Below are 18908 nucleotides of genomic sequence, written 5' to 3'. Positions count from 1 at the left end.
TTCATTTAAATTTAATTTAATCAGTTTCATGACTTTTGAACTTATTTGAAACATCAAATTCTGTAAGTATCTGAGCACTGAATATCTCTAAGTGACTTACGGATTTGCAGGTGGCAGAAAAGGAATAAGAAATCATCTCCTCTCCCTTTAGTTTACAAACTAGTATCTTCTTTGTGCTGTGTATCTTGTTCCTTACTTCTGTTACATGATAAGGATATGGTTCTACCACAACCACATAGTTAACTGTATATGGTAAAAGCCCAGAAAGATGGACTTCTCTTAAGTGTTGACTGTTAACGGTGTAAGAAACAAAGTTAGATTGGTTCTCAAAAAATGTGTATTTATTTAATCCAAATTTAAGGAGTTATTTATATATAAATAGCTTTCTTAAGGACAACAAATATGGTTCAAGCTAAAGATGATATAAGGAAATTAGAATCTTATCTTACTTATGTTTCTGTAGTCTCTGTCCCATTATTGAAGAAAGGTGACAGGATTACCAACAGATAATTATTGTGATATGCAAATATGCCTTCTGTAAAACATGAGTAGGAAATCCTTCAACACTTCAGAACCATACATGTCAAGTTCTTTATGATGCCTGGAAGTGTCCAAGAGCAATGCTCTCAGGAATGGCTAATCTTCCTGAGAAACAAGTCGCTAAAATCTGATTCATAAATCATGGGCTCTCGAGTACTGCCTACTTAATTTTTCAAAATGGTCAAAAAGCTTTATTTGCAGCCACATCAAAATGAAAGCTTACCTCTTTCCTCTGAGATCGGGTGGAGATACCATAGTTTCCATTTTGTAGATGCATGAACAGACTCAGAAAGTGTAAGAAACATACCTAGTGTCTCACAGCTAGGTAGTGTGGCAAGTTAGAATTTAAAGTATATCATTGGGGAATGAGAAAAGGGGTGAAAGAACAACTGAGGAATAATAGAATTGAATAATAAGTAGAAATTTGTCATCTTGACAACCCAAGAATGTAGCAAAATACATCTAGAAATTACTTTGAGAAATATCTCCTAAAATTTAAATATGTAGGGAAATGAAGATTTTTTCCACGCTGAGGTTCTTCTTAAATTTAGTCTTTATTTATAGCTTTTACTAATATGATAGAAATAAAAATTTATGTCTGAAACTTTTCTTTCTTTTTCAAGAGAGGACAACATTCAGTGTCCAGGTGATTCCTGCTAAAGAGTAGAGGCCATAGAAATTTCTTCATGTCTTAGAGTAAGAATTATATTGCCTTACTAAGCACAATTGGTTTACAAAGCAGTGAAATAGTAGAACTATTTTTTAGAAGCTGTGTCCTCTAAACTAATTGACCCATTTTATAGATGGGAATTCTGAGGCCCAGAGAATGAAGTTAATAATGTACTGTAGGTTTTTATGCAGTGTATAGTGATTACAATATCTAATTTGGCTTCTTTCCTATTTTCCATATCCTCTCATTAGCCATTCTTCTTAGTAGTTCCTAGTTTGCAGATGATATGTTTCATAATCAAATGTGGGTTAAGTAAATTAAAATTTTCACCTAGACCAGAAGGTCCTATAAAAGGAAGTTGTTTCCAATTAGCACTGTCTGTGCAACCAGTAAAACTATGAAAGAAAACAGACAAAGTAAGCCCTGGCATTAGGGCTAGCTATTTGAAGAAATGGTGAAAGCAACCAAAGCTGCTCTTTTGCTACCTTCTTAGACAGTGTGCTTCAGTTTCCTTCTAAGGCTAGAAACTCTCCAACAGTTGTCATCATTTTTTTTGTAAAATTGCTGTCCAGATTGTTATAAACAAGAATAATGGGGGCGCCTGGGTGGCTCAGTGGGTTAAAGCCTCTGCCTTTCGCTCAGGTCATGATCCCAGGGTCCTGGGATCGAGCCCCGCATTGGGCTCTCTGCTCAGCAGGGAGCCTGCTTCCTCCTCACTCTCTCTGCCTGCCTCTCTCCCTACTTGTGATCTCTATCTGTCAAATAAAAAAAAAAAAATCTTAAAAAAAAAGAATAATAGACAATGAAGAAATGGCAGATCTGAGTTTCTATCTTCCTGTATATATATCTTTATTCTAATCATTGATTCTTGATGACAGAAAACTCTCTGCCATTTAAAGGAATAAATCTGAAATGATGAAGTGTTAAATGGTATGATTTAGTTCAGATCCAAAAATATTTATTGAAGACCTGTTGTGTTTGAAGGTAGACACACAAAGATAAACAAGACATAGCATCTACATTAGGACTGATATTTTCTAGGCCAGGATCCCTGACTTACTTCCCTCCAATCATGTCATAATTAGTAGACAAGAAAATGACCAGATCTACTGGGAAGGAATGATAGAAGGTGTGGAAACAAATTCTATCTCTGCCATTCTCCAGCTATGCTACATGTCTTAATTTTGATGAACCTCTTACCAGGGGTAACTGTATTTTCTGATCCCAGGGCAGTCCTGGTTCATGCCTGCTGTCCTGGATTAATTAAGAAGACCTCGTCTTTCCCTCCCAAAATTTCTTATTCTATATAATCAATTATATGATCACCCTATGTTTCACTTCATCTTTAAAACTGGGATTAATCATGCCAACATCAGAAGAGGCATAAGAATTAAATATATGTGTGTGCATGTTCAAAAATGTGTCAAAATACACATAAATGGAATTTAAAAGGAAAACTGACAAGTGAATATACAATTCCTAAAAAATAGAGAATTATTAGTATTTTAAGGTATATCTTCCTCAGCATAAATACAAGCTTGTTCCCTGATCTGGTATTGATTTTTGATAGTGTGAACATATGCTAAGTGTTTTTACCAGTATCTCTCTGTGTCAGAAATAAATCCCACGTCCAAATAAATATATCTCAGGTATACAATGACATTGATTTATTTTAAAGTCATTTAAGATATAAAGAAATATAACAATGTAAATGTCACTTTTTCTTTTTTCTTTTCTTTCTTTCTTTTTTTTTTTTTCGAATCTGATGGGTTTCGTGATCATTTCCTTCTTATTCCCCAACTAGAAGGTGGGTAGCATGTAATATTCTCTCTGAATCATGTATGAAAAAACACAGGCTTTGCTTCTCAAGCTGCTGCAGAGCCCTAGAGGATTATTCTACAAGAATAACAACAGCTTGTGAAATATCTCCACATGATAGCATGATTCAGAATGGAAGACCCAAGATGACCCTTTAATTACCAATATGAGAACTCAAAGCTCTTGGAGACTTAGTTTTTTATTTTAACACTTGGCTAAATGGGTTAAGGTTATAAAATAACCCACCCAAACTCTCAGTATTGACATTGTTTATGAAAAATGGGAAAATAAGCACAGGATTATTAAGTATGCCCCCAAAGAGACAGTCTTAAAATATCCACTTAGATGAATGGCAAAATGGAGCCCTCTTCTCTCTGACCTGTGTAACAATAACCGAGGTTTATGGCTTACCTGCTCACCTCAGGAAGTGCTAATAAGAGCCATTATTTTCTGTGGAAGCAATGCCTGTAACCATGTCATCCTCTGATAAATCATACCAATTGCATCTTATTATCTCACCAATGGTTCAATTAACTCACATCACCACTCAATTTATCAAATTAAAAAGGAAGGGTTTTGTGTGTTCTAATAATTGTTTCATTAACATAAAACTAGTTAAGAACCATGTAGCTTCAGATCTGGATTCATATTGTCTTTATGCAGTTTTGTTTTGATTTGCTCTGATGGTTGTCCACTGACATGGCTCTTATATTCTGTTAGTTGTCATTATTCTTTCATTAACAGACACATGGCTATGGAATGTGGCAGGATTTCACAGAAGATAAACAGTATTATAGAATAAAATGGTGACCATAATTTTGAAAATTATGCTTCTAAGCATTCTGGGTTTTAAATAAGCGTTGTCATCTGTTCAGTATGGGAGTGTTGTCTTTATGAAAGAGAAATATTAGCATAACATATTCAAGGAGTCTTAAGATTGGAAATCAAGGAACTTCATAGCAAATTTTAAGTGATTCTTAAAAACTCTTTGTCTCAGGAGAGACAATAATTCTATTGTTCTGCTTTGCATAAATCAAGTGGAAGAAATATTTGAGAGTTATTTGTTCAATAAAAACTTATTTTGGGAAATTTTAAGTCCAATGATTACAGAATGTCAGCCAGACATCGATGATTTCGTAGCTACCTTTCCAAGTAGAGTTGCACACCCGCATGCTTGGAGCAGGGTGCTGATCATCACATGCTAGTAATCATAAAGATGGCCCAGTATACCATTTGCACAACATTTGACATTAAAACTTTGACATTTGACATTTGACATTTAAACTTACAACAGCTATGTAAATTAAACATTATCATTTCCACTTCATAGATGTAAGAACCAAGGTTCAGAACAGTTATATCAACGAAGCCGAATTGTCCTAATATGTGAAGATGAAGCTACAGATGGTCTGTTTGAAAGACACCAGCCCTGGAATCAGAAAACCAGTTTCACTCCTTATTAATTGAGAAGTCTTGTTAATTCACCACAAGTCTCAGAATGCCATGTTTCTTATCTCTAAAGGGAGGATCCTACCACCTCGCGTAAGGATGAGTTAAATGAAATGTGTGAGCGAAAGCACCCGATATGCTGTGTACACACTCAGTAAACACCCTTTCTTTATTTCTCCTTATGTGATGCCTCGGTGCCTTTCTTATTTAACTAACCCACTACCAAATGGACTTGGGCATTTTATGTTTCCAGTAAGTTTTACAGCTGAATCTATGCTGCCCTCTGTCCCCTTTATTCCTAATAGTGGATTTTCCCGTTTATACCCATGGAGGTAATTCAGAATGGCCATCTTTCCTTGGGTAGCCACAAACTTCAATTTCCTCATACTGAATCCATTACCTCCATACCTTTTGGTTGTTATTTAGACTTCCTCTCTTGATGGCCCTGTAAGGCAAGTATTCTTGTTCTCCGTTTGAATTCATTTTATCGTCATTGCCTCAGTCCTGGAGACTCAGAGCTTTCGTGCTATTTTCAACTCGCCACACTACCTCATCCTCCAAATCCAGTTCGGAGCGAAGTTTCATCCTGCCAATCTTCGCTTTCAGTTGCCTCTTACACCCTTCTCTTCCCTTATATTTTCAATTCTCCCACTTCAGTTCAGACCCTTTGGATACACAAATGGACGGTTGCAAAAATCTTCCAATTTGTTATCCTACCTCTAATTAATCTTTATATCAACCTTACCATGTTTGTCTCTAAATTAACCTTCTAAAATAGTAGTTTAATCATGTAATTAAAATCTATATCTTCCCAACACTTTCAAGATGGAATCTATCCCCTTTAGCCTGGCACTAAAGGTCTGCTCTCATTTTTGTAATTTTATTTCTCCACATGCCCATGTAAAGTAGGCTTATCATTATTTCCAAGGCACCTTGGCATTCATGTCACTCTGGAATTGTATTCTTAACATACTATCCTCTTGGAATTGTTTTGATTCTTCTCCCACAGAAGAAAACCGTTTTTCCAAGTCCTGTATAAATTTCATGTCTTTCTCGAAACCTTATAACTAGTCTTAAGTGGTTCTCTCCTCACCAATTAAACTGATCTACATAATCTTCTTGTTAACAATGCATACTTCTGGAGGCATTTTTTTTTTCATTCTCTATCTAGAGTCTTAAACTAGACTTTCTAGAATCATCTCTTTACCTCCTTATATAACTGGCTGCTGCATATTCTTGCTGAGCTATTCTTGCCCAGCAGACCTTGTGCAAAGGTGAGAAAAAAATTCATTGACTTCTTTATCCTGTACAGATTCTAAACTGAAATTAACGCGAACAGAACCTAAACCAGCACCCTGGGCCCACGGATTGATTATATTCTGTCTAATTAAAAATTTTTCTTTGGTGAGTACAAAAATCACTTAGACTCACAGAACACTTCTGCTTTTGGACGTATCTGGAAATATTTATGTTTAATTTACTATATAATTTTCAGATGCAAAAGGAGAAAAATACTGAGACTTTATTAAGACTTCTGCATTGAAATTATACAGCTAAGGAACTTACCAGCTAATCTAAATGTTAGTAAAATGTTACTTTTCTAAACATGAGCCTTCTGTGATCCAGAAACAAGGGTATTGAATATGAAAACACCAAGGACATAACCCAGATTACATGTTAGCAAAATAATAACAGAAAGAATGTTTTTCATCTTGCCTTATTTAATTTTTCTTCCCTTTCTTCTTCCTCTTTTTCTCCTCAACTATATACTAAAAAATTTAAAGACTATGAGTTTCACGACACTCAAACACCCATACTGCATAGCACATAGGAGGCATGCTAATTAAATTGCAAATAACAATGCAAGTAGCCAAACAAATACACAACAGATGCTCCATATATATTTTCAACTTAATTTAAAATAAGGTACAAGTCCTTTATAAAAGACAAAAAGGCAAATTTTATTTCTATAATGTAAATCCCTATTAGAAGATGGAGTGGTCAGCATCAAGATCTGCCACCCATCTCTTAATCTGCATCAGAAATCAGCCCAACACCAAGCACTCTGTATTTAAAAATGCTATTAAACATGGTTTGACTGCGTGCAGGTAGTCACAAGCAAGGGAGAAGAGTCAACATCATATTCTAGTCAGTTTGAAAAAAGACCCATAATTTTATGTCCTTTGGTTGAGCCATGAAAGAACCCTTGTTAATTGTGACCAAAGTGGTTGATAATGCCAGAGAAGACCTATCAGATAGAGCCGGTTGCTTTCCTAAGCAGTGACATGCTCCTTCAAGGGTCACCGACAAATCAAATGCTGGAGGGAAAATTTCCAACAGCTCTATGAAGATAATTTTAAAATAATTTTTAAGCTTGTATGTTAGAAAGTATTTTGACAAGTTGCTAAGGCTTTACTGTTCATCTGAATGTGCCATTTTCTTCACATCTCTCAAGTGGGAAATCACCAGAGATCTAACCAGTGATTTAGTGTTCATCTGTGCCAGAGAGGCTTCAATGGTTCATTAATGTAGGCTGATTCCCACTCCTGCTGCCTTTGATTCTGGTTTTAATACAACCTTCCCATCTGTGTGACTGTCACAGGCATAGCCCAAGCACAGAGATGGCAGCTGAGAAACCAGAAAGTTATTTTTAAATCATATATAGGAAGTCTCATTAGTTGTACTACTACTACTGCTAATAATAGTAATAAATGTGCCCTTCTCGTATGACCCAAGTGGCTTTCTTGAGTGTACTGTTTCTAAGTAGTTGTCATCATGTAAAGATCTCTCTTGTCACATATGGAATTAAAAGGGATTTTGTCCTGAGACCCCCTTTAGAATTTACATTAATTCTCTATTATTCTCGTTTCCAGTTAACAATTATTTTGTATGACCAATAGAAAATTGCAGCACTGTTTGATGTATTGATACAAAATGACTCATAATATTGGGAAGCCAGAGAGGACACAGAATAAAATGACCACCAAAAACTCTTAATAGTGAGGAAACTTCTTCAGTATTCTTCCCAAAGAAGTCGTGATTCACTCATTGGATAAACCAAGAATAATGAAAAGGAACAGTGTCAAAAGATGCTTTAAAAATCTATTTGTATCCCTCCAATGACAAAGTATTGCTTGGATTTTTATTATTATTATTATTTTTAACAGAAGGGATGAAGAGATTTCTTTTTAAGTAGCTCAGTGAGGAAGGAGAGCAGAAAAGATGAGAGTGAGTTTAAGACAAAGTATCCAAGGTCTAGGGCTGCTAAGGCAGGTTCTCGTTTGACCCAAACTCATGAGATGTGCATTAAATATCTGGAATTGAAACTGATTCTCTTCAAACCAAATGGGTAGAAGATGGAGGAGATGGTGCTACTAATTAGATAAAGAAAGAAGGACACAAGATGAATCATGGTATCTGGGGATTGGATCCTAGAATAAAGAAAGGATATTAGTAGAAAAATAGTCAAATTTGACTAACATTAATAGCCTGGTTCATACTATTTTACCAAAGTGAATATCTTAGTTTTGCTAAGTGTACCATGTTAAGTAACATGTTAACAAGAGTGGAAACTGGATGAAGGTTGATAGAAACTCTTGTACCAGCTTGGCAACTTTTCTCAAAATCTGAAATTATTCCAAAATAAAAAGGTAACAAAAAGAGAGATACCCAGAAGGGTAGTTCTTGATTCCCCTTCAGCTGTTGGGTTGCTTTAGAAGAACAACAGAAGATCTGAAACAACATTAACATTCAATAACATATCCCATCAACACATATAGAAATTATAATACCAACAATTTTCACCACCACCAAAGTGAAAGACAGCTACTGATGGAGTCTGTGATTAAAGGAGTGAGACTGATACAAAGCGAAGGTCAAGCAAAGCTTTATTTCGTGCCAGCACTGAGAATCTAACGGACCAGCCGGGGCTGTCTCTTACGGAGAGAGCGACCCGCCCCCGCCCCTGCCCCAGCTTCACAGACTAGCTTTTACAGAGCAAAGGCCATGTGATTGAGCCTGGCCAATAAGATTATCTCCACCTGGCCTGACTTGTCCTTGCATTCTGGGCTCTGTTATCTCCACCTGACCTGACCTGTCCTTGTATTTGGGCTCTGTTATCAGGGACTGGTAGACCATATTTTACTGGTTCCCCAGACTAGCTTTTAAGTAAGTTCCTCTTGCAGCGGGGGGGGTGGGGGGGGGGTGGGCAGGGGGCAGGGTCAGTTTAAGTTTTAACAAAATGGCTGTTTAACCGAGATGGAGTCGCTCTGGCTAAGTAGGCCCCTACACTACTATTAGTCTGGATTCACATAACCACTTGCACCAAAGTTTCATTTTCTATTTTGAGCTCTGTAGATACACAGTCCAACCTATTATTCCACATTTGACTAGAAAATATAAACCTTATAGTCTAATTATAATGAATTAAAATAATTGAGAGGAGCCCACAGTATATGCTAGTCATTATTCAGAATATGCATCAGTTTTGGTTTATTTAAAAATTAGTGAAAATATAAATTTGACCATCTACACAGTCATTAAATAGAGGTGAAATGTTTATTCTGTCAGAATTCATCTAAGAAAGGAATGAAATTTATCTTTCAATACAGAAATTTCTGAGGGAAGACAAGTTCTCCTGAACTATTCTGTCATCCAATTCTGCTTTATCATTACTAGCTGTGGATCTTCTCGAGGTTCTTATCTGCTTTGTTCTTTAGTTCTCCCTTCCTCCAAAAACAAAGCGGGCAACAGAATCTGAGTCCTAGGTCAGCTGAAAAGATGACCATTCCCAACATGGGAAGCATTCAGTAACTTCCTGTGAGTGTTTCAACGTCACTTGGAAGCCCCATGCTGTTGACACTACTGGTAAGAGGAGAGTAATGGTTAGGACTTAGGCTAAATCCAGGCCTAAAGTACTCCATGTGCCTTCTCAGTAGCATAAAACTGCTGAGGTATAGACTGGCTGCATAGAGCAAGCCAAGTATGAGTAAGAAAGTATGTGGGTGTGAGACGAGCCCAACTGAGAGCTAAACAAAATTTTAGTGTGCCTTTTGAATGATGAGTTCTTTCGTATTTTTCATAAAGTTTGTTTCAATCTTCAGGTACTCTAATGGATGCTGATGAGTCAGTAAATAATTTGCCAGTGTCAACTCTAGTAGATAACTAAAGAACCTATTCAATTTCTGTTGATTGGATCAGGACAATCTCCTGTAAGAGAGAATTTAGAGTTTGTAGACAGTACGTTCTCTCAAAAACGAGAGGCATTGTTAACATTCTGCTTGGGAAGTTAAGAAAATAGACAGTTAGCTTCATGGGTGGGTAGACTACTCTGTCTTGAGGGTCACCCCTTCCCAAATTAAAGCCTTCGGGGATATCTCTTATCTGCAGTGATAGCATCCCAGTGTTTAACACCAGTAGCTGTGAGACACTACGATGTCACTCTCTAAAGTGCTACCTCCCTGAGGAAAGGAAAAACAGTGGAACCAGGATTAGCTGAGCCCTGGTGGGTGGGTGGGCAGTGCTGGGAAACAGAAGCTGGGGACTCTCAGAGCTCTATCCATCCTGTTCTTGTTCCCGGAGTTCACAGCCTTTACACACTGTCTGCTTAATCAATTCTGCCACCTAGTGGGGGGCCCCTTCCATCACACTGCTTTTTTTTTACTTTGGGTTCTCCCTGGCTTCGGTGACTGAGGGGCAGGTGTCATGCTCACAGCGAAGGGCGCCAGTTGGTAGTGGGTGGGAAAGTGGGGAAGGGAAACTGTAACCCTCTCATAAGAAAAGTAATCTTTGGATGAAAAAAAGGAAAACTCCTGGGGCTTTACCTCCAGAAAACCAAGCAGGTAGGAGTCGTACTGAGCGGTGTGGCTTCAGATCAGCAGAAACGGCAGCAGGCGCAGAGACCACCTGTTAAGCAAAAATCCAAAAATCTTCAAAGACCTTCCAGTGCCAAAAACCTGTGATGAAAATCCCCTTGGGTTTCAACCAACTTTGAAGGCAGCCCCTTGTTAGCCCTGCCCCTCCTTTTGCTAAGAGCTGAGTGTGCCCCCATCTGGGCTCCACGCTGATTTTTTTGAAGAAAAAGAAAGGTTATTTGTACTTCTACTACAGACAAACAGGGAAAATATATGATTACCTCCAGCTCAACAGTCTTTGCGTTCTAATGTAATTTACCTCCGTTATATCTGGAAACTCTGATATTAATGAATTACAATTTATTGTAATCATCAAATTAAGACAGTGTACCAATAAAATATCATGTCATAACTGAGATTGCCATGCCTTTTATATTGCTGTGAGGGAACAGGTATAGAGATATTTACTATGTAATATTGAGTTAGAAAAAATAATTATTTCCATGATTGCTGAAGCATTTTCAGAATTTGATTTAAAAAAATAAGCATTGGTAGGCTTATTTGGGAATAAAAATAAAACTGTATTACAAACTAAAATATTAGCATTTTTGCAGTATTTCAAATAAAAATATAATTCAAATGAAATCTTTACATTTCTGTTTCCATTGACCTGAGAGCAACTTGAAAGATTTCCCCAAGAATTAGTATGTTGAATGCTACAAAACAGAAATCTTCACAATATTTTTCTCGTTGTAAGATAAATACCAGTTACTGGTGGAACATTTTATAAACTAAAGAAAAATTCAAATGAAAGAATAATAACCATTTGTATTCCCACTCTCCTGATTTGAATATTGTTGGCATATACATATTTTGTACCAATTTTTTTATTGTTCTTCATCGAAGCAGTTCTTGTTCGTGTTTCTGTTGAATTTTACTCATAGAGGTTATCATTTTCTTACATACTTCATCATCTTTATTGTGGTCTTATCTTCAGTTGATATTTTATTATTGTTGCTATTTTTTTTTTTGTAATCTGTTTTTTCTCGTGTGGAGGTTTTGTGCGATCTGCTTATAGAAGAGACACTATATTTGCTTTCATAGACTATCCCAGAGATTTTGTTAATTTAGGACTAGATAGTCCATTAATTTCTCTACTTGAGAATCACACGCAACATGGATGTATAAATATGGACTTCACATTTGAGCTTTTATTATAGGAGATTTATTTATTCCTCTAAAGACAGGCATTCTTGATTCTTCCCAGGATGTTCTTCAGGGAAGGTCAGCCTTTCCAGGTTCCTGAATTTATCCTCTATACCTCGTGTAAAGCTCACTTTCTGTTTCTTTCTTGGACTAGTAGTAGAATGTCAGTGTTACAAGGACCAGAGTCGTAATTCATATGCTTGCCCTCTACTTGTAGTTACTGACTGTGCGAGTAGGAATTTTCTGGTCTTTTCTTCCAACTCATCTTTGTAGTTTCACTAAACATATTATGATGTTTTATACAGCATTTCATGAGTTTTAGTAAAGGGAAAGTGGTTTCTATTAGGTCAGTCTGCTATATTACTCATTATTTTTTTCCTATTATTCCTCATAGTTGGAATACTACTCTTTGTCCTTACAGCAAATTACTTCTTAAATTAGAGGAAAAATAAGTCTTGTCATTCAACCCCTTCAAAGCCACCCAGGTCAGAAAGAATGTAAGTCCTACTCCATCTGTCCTCCTACTTAAACATATCCAGCACTGCCATCTGTTTCTAACATTTTTTTTTATTATGGAGTTGGATCATTGCTTTTTGTTGTTTATTAAAAATCACTATGATGTAAATATACCAAAATGTACAAATAACAGATTTAATATTCTTATAAAGCAAGGCATTCACCATGCAATTATAGAATATTACATTAAAATCCATGGGTTTTGTGTTTTAGAGCTGGAAACTACCTCAGAAGCCATCTCAATGTAACCAACTCTTATAAATGAGAAAACCAAGACTCTGAGAGTTCCAGAACAATTTCCTAACGTCTTTGTAATATCTTTATCGAAATAACACCAAGGCACAAAGTCAGAATCAACCCAACATTCTATTGTTAAAATAAGAATCCAGATAATCTCTCATTAAACTTATTAATAAATCTTAAAGCGGTTATCTGGAGTGTGGACAATTGTCTATACAGTTTATAACATTTTGTTTTAATATTTCTAGTAGTTTAGAGTTTATCCATGTTGTGGTGGGTTCAAACAATTTCACAATTTACTCTTTAAAATTTCAGTATAATTAATCTAATCATGACTAAAAGCCAATTGTTTTATAAATTAATACAAGCCATTTTTGTGTACATTTGGGAATGTTTTATCAACATTTTACTATATTATTAAAACATCTAAATATATGACTCACCCAAATTTTCCTTCTCTTATTCTTAGTTTTACTTTCATGTGGCCTTTGCTTACTTTTTTTATATTTTGCTTGTCCTGATCATGGATTTGGGGGAACGTGGGAACCATAGGAAGATGGTGTGACAAGTAAGACCAGTAAGTATACTCTGCTAAAGCAGTTCCTTCCAGCCCGATTGCCCTGCCTTGAGGAGATCATAGATCCCAGTGAGAGAGTTTTTTTGTTCAGGAGGATTTCAGGACAGTATTTTCTCTCTTCCTCCGGTGACTCAATTCTTTTTTCCTGAGAACTTGCAGATAATTTGTTTAAAACTTTTCATTGCTAACTTCTTCAAAAGTAATGGACAAGAGCAATAACTTTATGCACATTTTCCCAATATGTCAGAGACACAAATGAAATGTTAGCAACAAGGTTTAAATAGATTGATTCTTAATTCCGAGTATCTGAAAAGAATACATAAACAACGATTTTCCCAAGGGCCAATGCTAATGCTGGGCTAGAATGACAATCTAAAATTCATTTGGTATTTAGATTAGGGCAGATATTAGTTCCTCCCCCACCCCCCAAAACACATAACCCCCTGGCAAGCATTTTGAATTTACACTCATTCGAGAGGTGATATTTAGGATATAGTGTCTTCAGGAACTGGCACAAACATTAGATAACTAATATGCGAAAAGACACATTGATATTAAAATGCTACAGGAGGTCTGCTCTCCAAGGTTTGGTTTTAGAAAGTAGTACATGCCAGATGTTTCAGAGAAAAGCATAAAATCTACATTATGTGCCTAATGGTACTGTATTACATCACAGGGACGGGGATTTTTTTCTCCCTGACCACAGCTGGTGATAACAATATGCCCTGAAGCAGGAACGAATCAGGCTCCCTGAAAATAGGGCAGCTCTTTACTGTCTTTTTTTTTTTTTTTTTTTCCTGGAAGGGCAGGGAAAACTTTTGTCTTCAAAAATCTCTATTTATGTGAATGATAGCCCTCTCAGTGTAACAAAGTCTATGCTTGTGGGCTAAAATACTGAACTAACCAGATGGGACCACTACTGTAGGGAATGAACTGGGAAAGGAAGAACCTTCCTATTGGAAGGTCTATACCATGTATCTGGGCATTGGACAGACTCTATTTATAAGGCTATAACATTGGGGCTCCAAAAAGTCCCTGGCATTAAGAGGACCTTGCCTTGTTAAAACATGCCACGGAATTGACATGGTCCCAGTAGGCTACTTTTCTCTCATTATGTCAGGAGCTGCCCATATAAAGGAAGGAGCAGAGGAGCGAAGAGTATTAAAATGTAGTAATCATGTTCTGTCCCTCAAAACTTACATCTACCACTGCCCAATTAAAAAAAACGGGAGTAGAGCTTTCTAGGCTTGCCACCTTCTACATGCTCACCTGGAAAGAGAGTGTTTCTGTGTTACCAAAAAATACTACCTAGGCATTGTGTCCATTGCACCTTATAAAAAATAATTTTAGATACAAAAAGCCTGGAGTTACTCTTTAAATTTTTTCTTTCTGTTAACACTTATAATATGGGCCATCTACAAAGGATGTCAAGCCTCGAAAGGAAGTTGCATTCCATATGCTGGATTTAAATTTTTTGTCAGATAACACCTCACTCTAAAAAAGAATTGGATTGTTTTTAAAACAGAAGTTTTTAATATGCTAAACCATTATCAGACAAAATTATATTTAGGTAAATATCCAACTCTTAGAAACTCAAACTTAATGATATAAAAAAAATATGTATTGATATCTATACATCTAAGGGCAGTTGGTATATGGGCTACTTTTTCATTTTGAAATTAAAATGTCATAGACAGATTACATGACTATCATTTTGATTTTTTAAATAAAATAATCTTGCTCCCCAAATTACCAAGCTTTGCTTGGTAATCACATGGTCATGGAGCCAGCATGGTAGACAGAAGTCCTGTCCATCTTCCTGGAATACATCTTTTTCCTGTCATTGGCTTTAACGTCTTATTACTCTTTCCTAGTCTTTCTTTTCTCTTTCCTCTGAGTAGTGTCACATTCTCTTGTATTAGAATCTCCAATTTATTCCTTTAAAAAAAAAAGTTAATAACTTACCGTCACCGCAATATGGATGTACATGTAAAAGGTATTGGAAGCTAACACTTAATGGAAACAATAGTTTTGTGTCATACTGCCATCTAATGGTGTCCATGATGCTTGACCTCTTCCATCATTCATTGCACAACCTATATAGCAGAGCAAGTTATTAATTAAAACATAATTCCCAGATTTTAAGAATTTCTAGGAAAAAATGTTTTATATAATGCAAAGAAGGGACACATTTAGAAACATCCTTAATGTTTTGTTTGCATATTTACATGGTGGGTTCTTTATAGCTGATTTTATTATCCAACAGAAAAACCCAGGACATTTACTTCTGTAGTTTGTATTCTGATAATTTCTTTCTGAGCTATACAGCCAAAGGCTTTCAGTGATTGCCAACCTACCTATTACTTTTATAATTTACAAGTAGCATGCAACTATATTTGTCATTTGTGTACATTTCCGGAGGTTTTACATTGGGGCCAGCCAAGGCTTGTAGATATTTCTCTTGAAGGCAAAACAGTATTTCCATCAATTCTTTTTTTTTTTTTTAATATTTTATTGATTTGACAGACAGAAATCACAAGTAGGCAGAGAGGCAGGCAGAGAGAGAGGAGGAAGCAGGCTCCCTGCAGAGCAGAGAGCCGGATGCGGGCCTCGATTCCAGGACCCTGAGATCATGACCTGAGCCGAAGGCAGAGGCTTTAACCCACTGAGCCACCCAGGCGCCCCTCCCTCAATTCTTCTATCATACTCAGATGAAGTAGTAATCTTTATGGAAAGAGAATGGAAGAGCATTCTACCTAAACTCCAGTTCTAGTCCCTTCTAGTTCCGCACTCTGTATTACCTTGTCTGTAGTATTTATTTCTGTCAACTTCCGTTATCTTATCACTTAGATAAAACGGTAGAGTAGTTGACTTCCAAACTGCCTTAGAGCTTCAAAGTATGTCATTTTAATGGCAAATCCAACTAAGATACAGGTAGGATCATAGTCTAATTCGACATCACAGACCAAGAATCTTTACAACCATAGCTCTGTTCCTGAAACCATCTGATAGGAAATAGTGACTATCAGGTAACTGAATTCCACCTAGCTATTAAGAACACTGTCATCCCCACAGTGCTAATCTGTTCTACCATGTTATCTAAAAAATAAGCAATTATAAGGCGGTTTATTTTAACAAAAAAAATAAGAGAATGTATACAGAAGAAAACCAAGTCTATTATGATTCAAATAATATTTAAGATTATATATTTCATATATGGATGTGTATGTTAGGATTATATGAATATATACAGAGAAAAAAGAAGTATGCTAATTATTCTTTCATATATGGTTTAGGTCACATAGAGCTTTACTGTAAGTCACCATCAATGTAAAATAGCAGGGAGAAGAAGAAGAGAGTAGCACATATTCAAAAACAATAAGCCAAAATCATAATTACAAAAGCTCATTTAATCTGATGAAGATAGGTTGCCACTTGATTCACAAAGAACAGCAGAACTTGGAAAAACTCTGAAAAAATTCTCTTCAATTTTATTCAAACTCATAATTAAAAGACTTCTATTAAGAAAATAAACCTGATACTTCTGTATTCATCTCATAAGGGTCAAGATTTCAAAAGTCTTAAACATGTAAAGTTATCTTAAAGCAATTAACATGTGCTTATCACTTCACTACTAAGAAGGCAAAAAGGAGGAAATGTAGCCATGTAGCAATGAAAATTTTCACCAAGGAGAATTCACGATATTAAAAAAAAAAAAAAAAAGCCCTATGACTGTAAAGATAACAGAAAACAGCTAGGGAAGTGTGAGTTCAACTTTAGGAAAGAAAGTTTACATACTGTCATGCTTTCTCTCTCTCCCTCTCTACTTCCCTCTCCCCTCCCTCCCTCCCTCTCTTCCATCTTTCCTTCCTTCTTTCTCTCTCTCTTCTTTTTCTTTCTTTTCCTTTACCTTTGGGTAATTTTCAAATTATGTTAAGCAGGTCTTAAGGAAAATATAAAATGAAAAAGGGCCATTCATTTGGTCTTCTCTGCCAGGAGGTATTTAAGAATAAATAATCAGTCATTCCACAATCATGTATACATCAAAAACTTTCAAGTATTTATGGTGAAATAAAAATGTTTACTGTCTGGCTGATGCATTTCCCGGAAACAGAGAAACCAACATCTGACTCAGAATGTGAGCAGTGTTATCTGCTTTGCAAACACACAAGTAGTAAAATACTCAAGTAAGTTCTGAGGGAGAGAGGAGGACCAGAGGAAAGAAGCAAGGCTAGAAAACACTACGATTTAGGCTACAAACCAGAGCCCAGTCTGCAAATCCAAAGAAAAAAGAGTCCCAGAAGGGGAAGATTAAAGTATCTCAGAATTTGGCAGTCATTACAAACACAATGGTGAGTTCTTTGGGCATTTGTATCTTATATTGTGCTTTTCTGACCTAGATTAGTCTAGTTACTCAGAACACAGCAGTATAGCTTTGCAGTAACGTTGCCCCATGGCTTAATTTCCCAATTAAACTTAAACAAATTTCTCAAATGCCCATAAAACCCTTGGTGGCAGGATCAGTGCACCTGAATATTTAATTATTTGAATGTCAGTCTGAGACATAGATAATTGGCAGCTAATAGAAAATGCCTAAGACCCAAAAACAAAAGATTCTTCTATGGTTGCTCGGGGAATAAGTGAATACATTTACCAAAACAGAGACACTTTGTTGTTGTTACCCTAAAAAAGTGGAAAGATACTAGAGACCTAGAAAAATATGAAAAATAGTAAGTAAAATAGCAGAAAAATGTCATTGAATTATAATTATATTCTAGACGCTGAACTTTGGGTGTTTTTAAATGATAGAACTGATATTAAGATACTATCTGTGTATATCTCCAAAATGGTTGTCTATCAGAAAATACCAGGGTTAGCTTTTCTGAAAATACTCTTCTCTTCTTTGGCTATACTGTTTCAACATAAGTAAATATAAAGCTAAGCAAAACAAATATATGTATCAGACAACATTTAACAAAATGAAATTAATCTAGTGACCCTCATAAATCAACTTAATTATATACCTAGTAAAATGGCTTGAGACTTGGCTGGAAAATGATAAGCCAGAGGTGGTGATAAAAGAGTTATGGAGCTCAGGAGTGGTCCCAGTGGGAAGCCCAGAGAATTAGTCTTGGGCTCAGTCTTACTTTACATCTTAATTACTGATTTCAAAGAAAGGCTAAACAGCACATTAACTAATTTGCAGATGGTACTAAAATGGCAAACACTGGGAATTGCAGATTAAAAATCCAAAGGGATTTTAAGAGGTTAGAAATCGGAATCAGTGAAATCCAACCCTTTAAGTCATAATAACAATGATGATGATGGTGATAAAACAAAAGCTGTAGTTAAATTCTTTTGTGGCGACATCACTAGAGAGATGTGAAAGAAAACATTTTTCAAAACACCGAGTCAGGAAACCTAATGTATGGAGAAATAAGCTTGAAATACAGTCCACACTGAACCAGACACAGTTGAAAGGACAGAAATAAGGGATTCTAAAAAGACTACAAGTGTATTTTCTGGATCAAAATCCATTTGGTTCAATTCTTCTCATAAGGCTGAGGAAGACAATTGGTGGTCCATTGCCACTGTGTGTTTATTTCCTTCCTTCAGCTTGACTCCTTAAGTAGTAGCTTCTACATCTTATCCTTCAGACTTACTTTCCTCTTGGAATCTAGAGATTTTTACTTAGGGATTCCAAACTATATGATATCTCTGGGAAATAGAGATGATGTGGCTGCCATCCCTACATGCTCTCCCCTCCCCACTTTTTTTAAAACATCAGTGGCGGCAGGCTGAGGTGGAGGAAGCACAAGATGATGACTGGGAAAAAGTTATCAATGAACAAACATTTCTAAAATATGTCTGAAAGACAGTAAGGATGGAAATGAAACAATAGGTAGAGTTAGCCTAGACTATGTTCCCAGGGAGTGAGGAGTATCTGTCCAGTGGTACCCCCAAGGGACTCTGAATTCAGAATCAGCTGAAGACCTGAAGAGCAAGTGTAGGAAAGGGAAATGAGGCAGAAACAGGGTTG

The sequence above is a fragment of the Meles meles genome, chromosome 14 (genome assembly GCF_922984935.1).
Source record: "Meles meles chromosome 14, mMelMel3.1 paternal haplotype, whole genome shotgun sequence".
In the NCBI taxonomy this organism is placed as follows: domain Eukaryota; kingdom Metazoa; phylum Chordata; class Mammalia; order Carnivora; family Mustelidae; genus Meles; species Meles meles.
The sequence above is the reverse complement of the archived record's forward strand: the minus strand, read 5'-3'. Positions refer to the sequence as shown.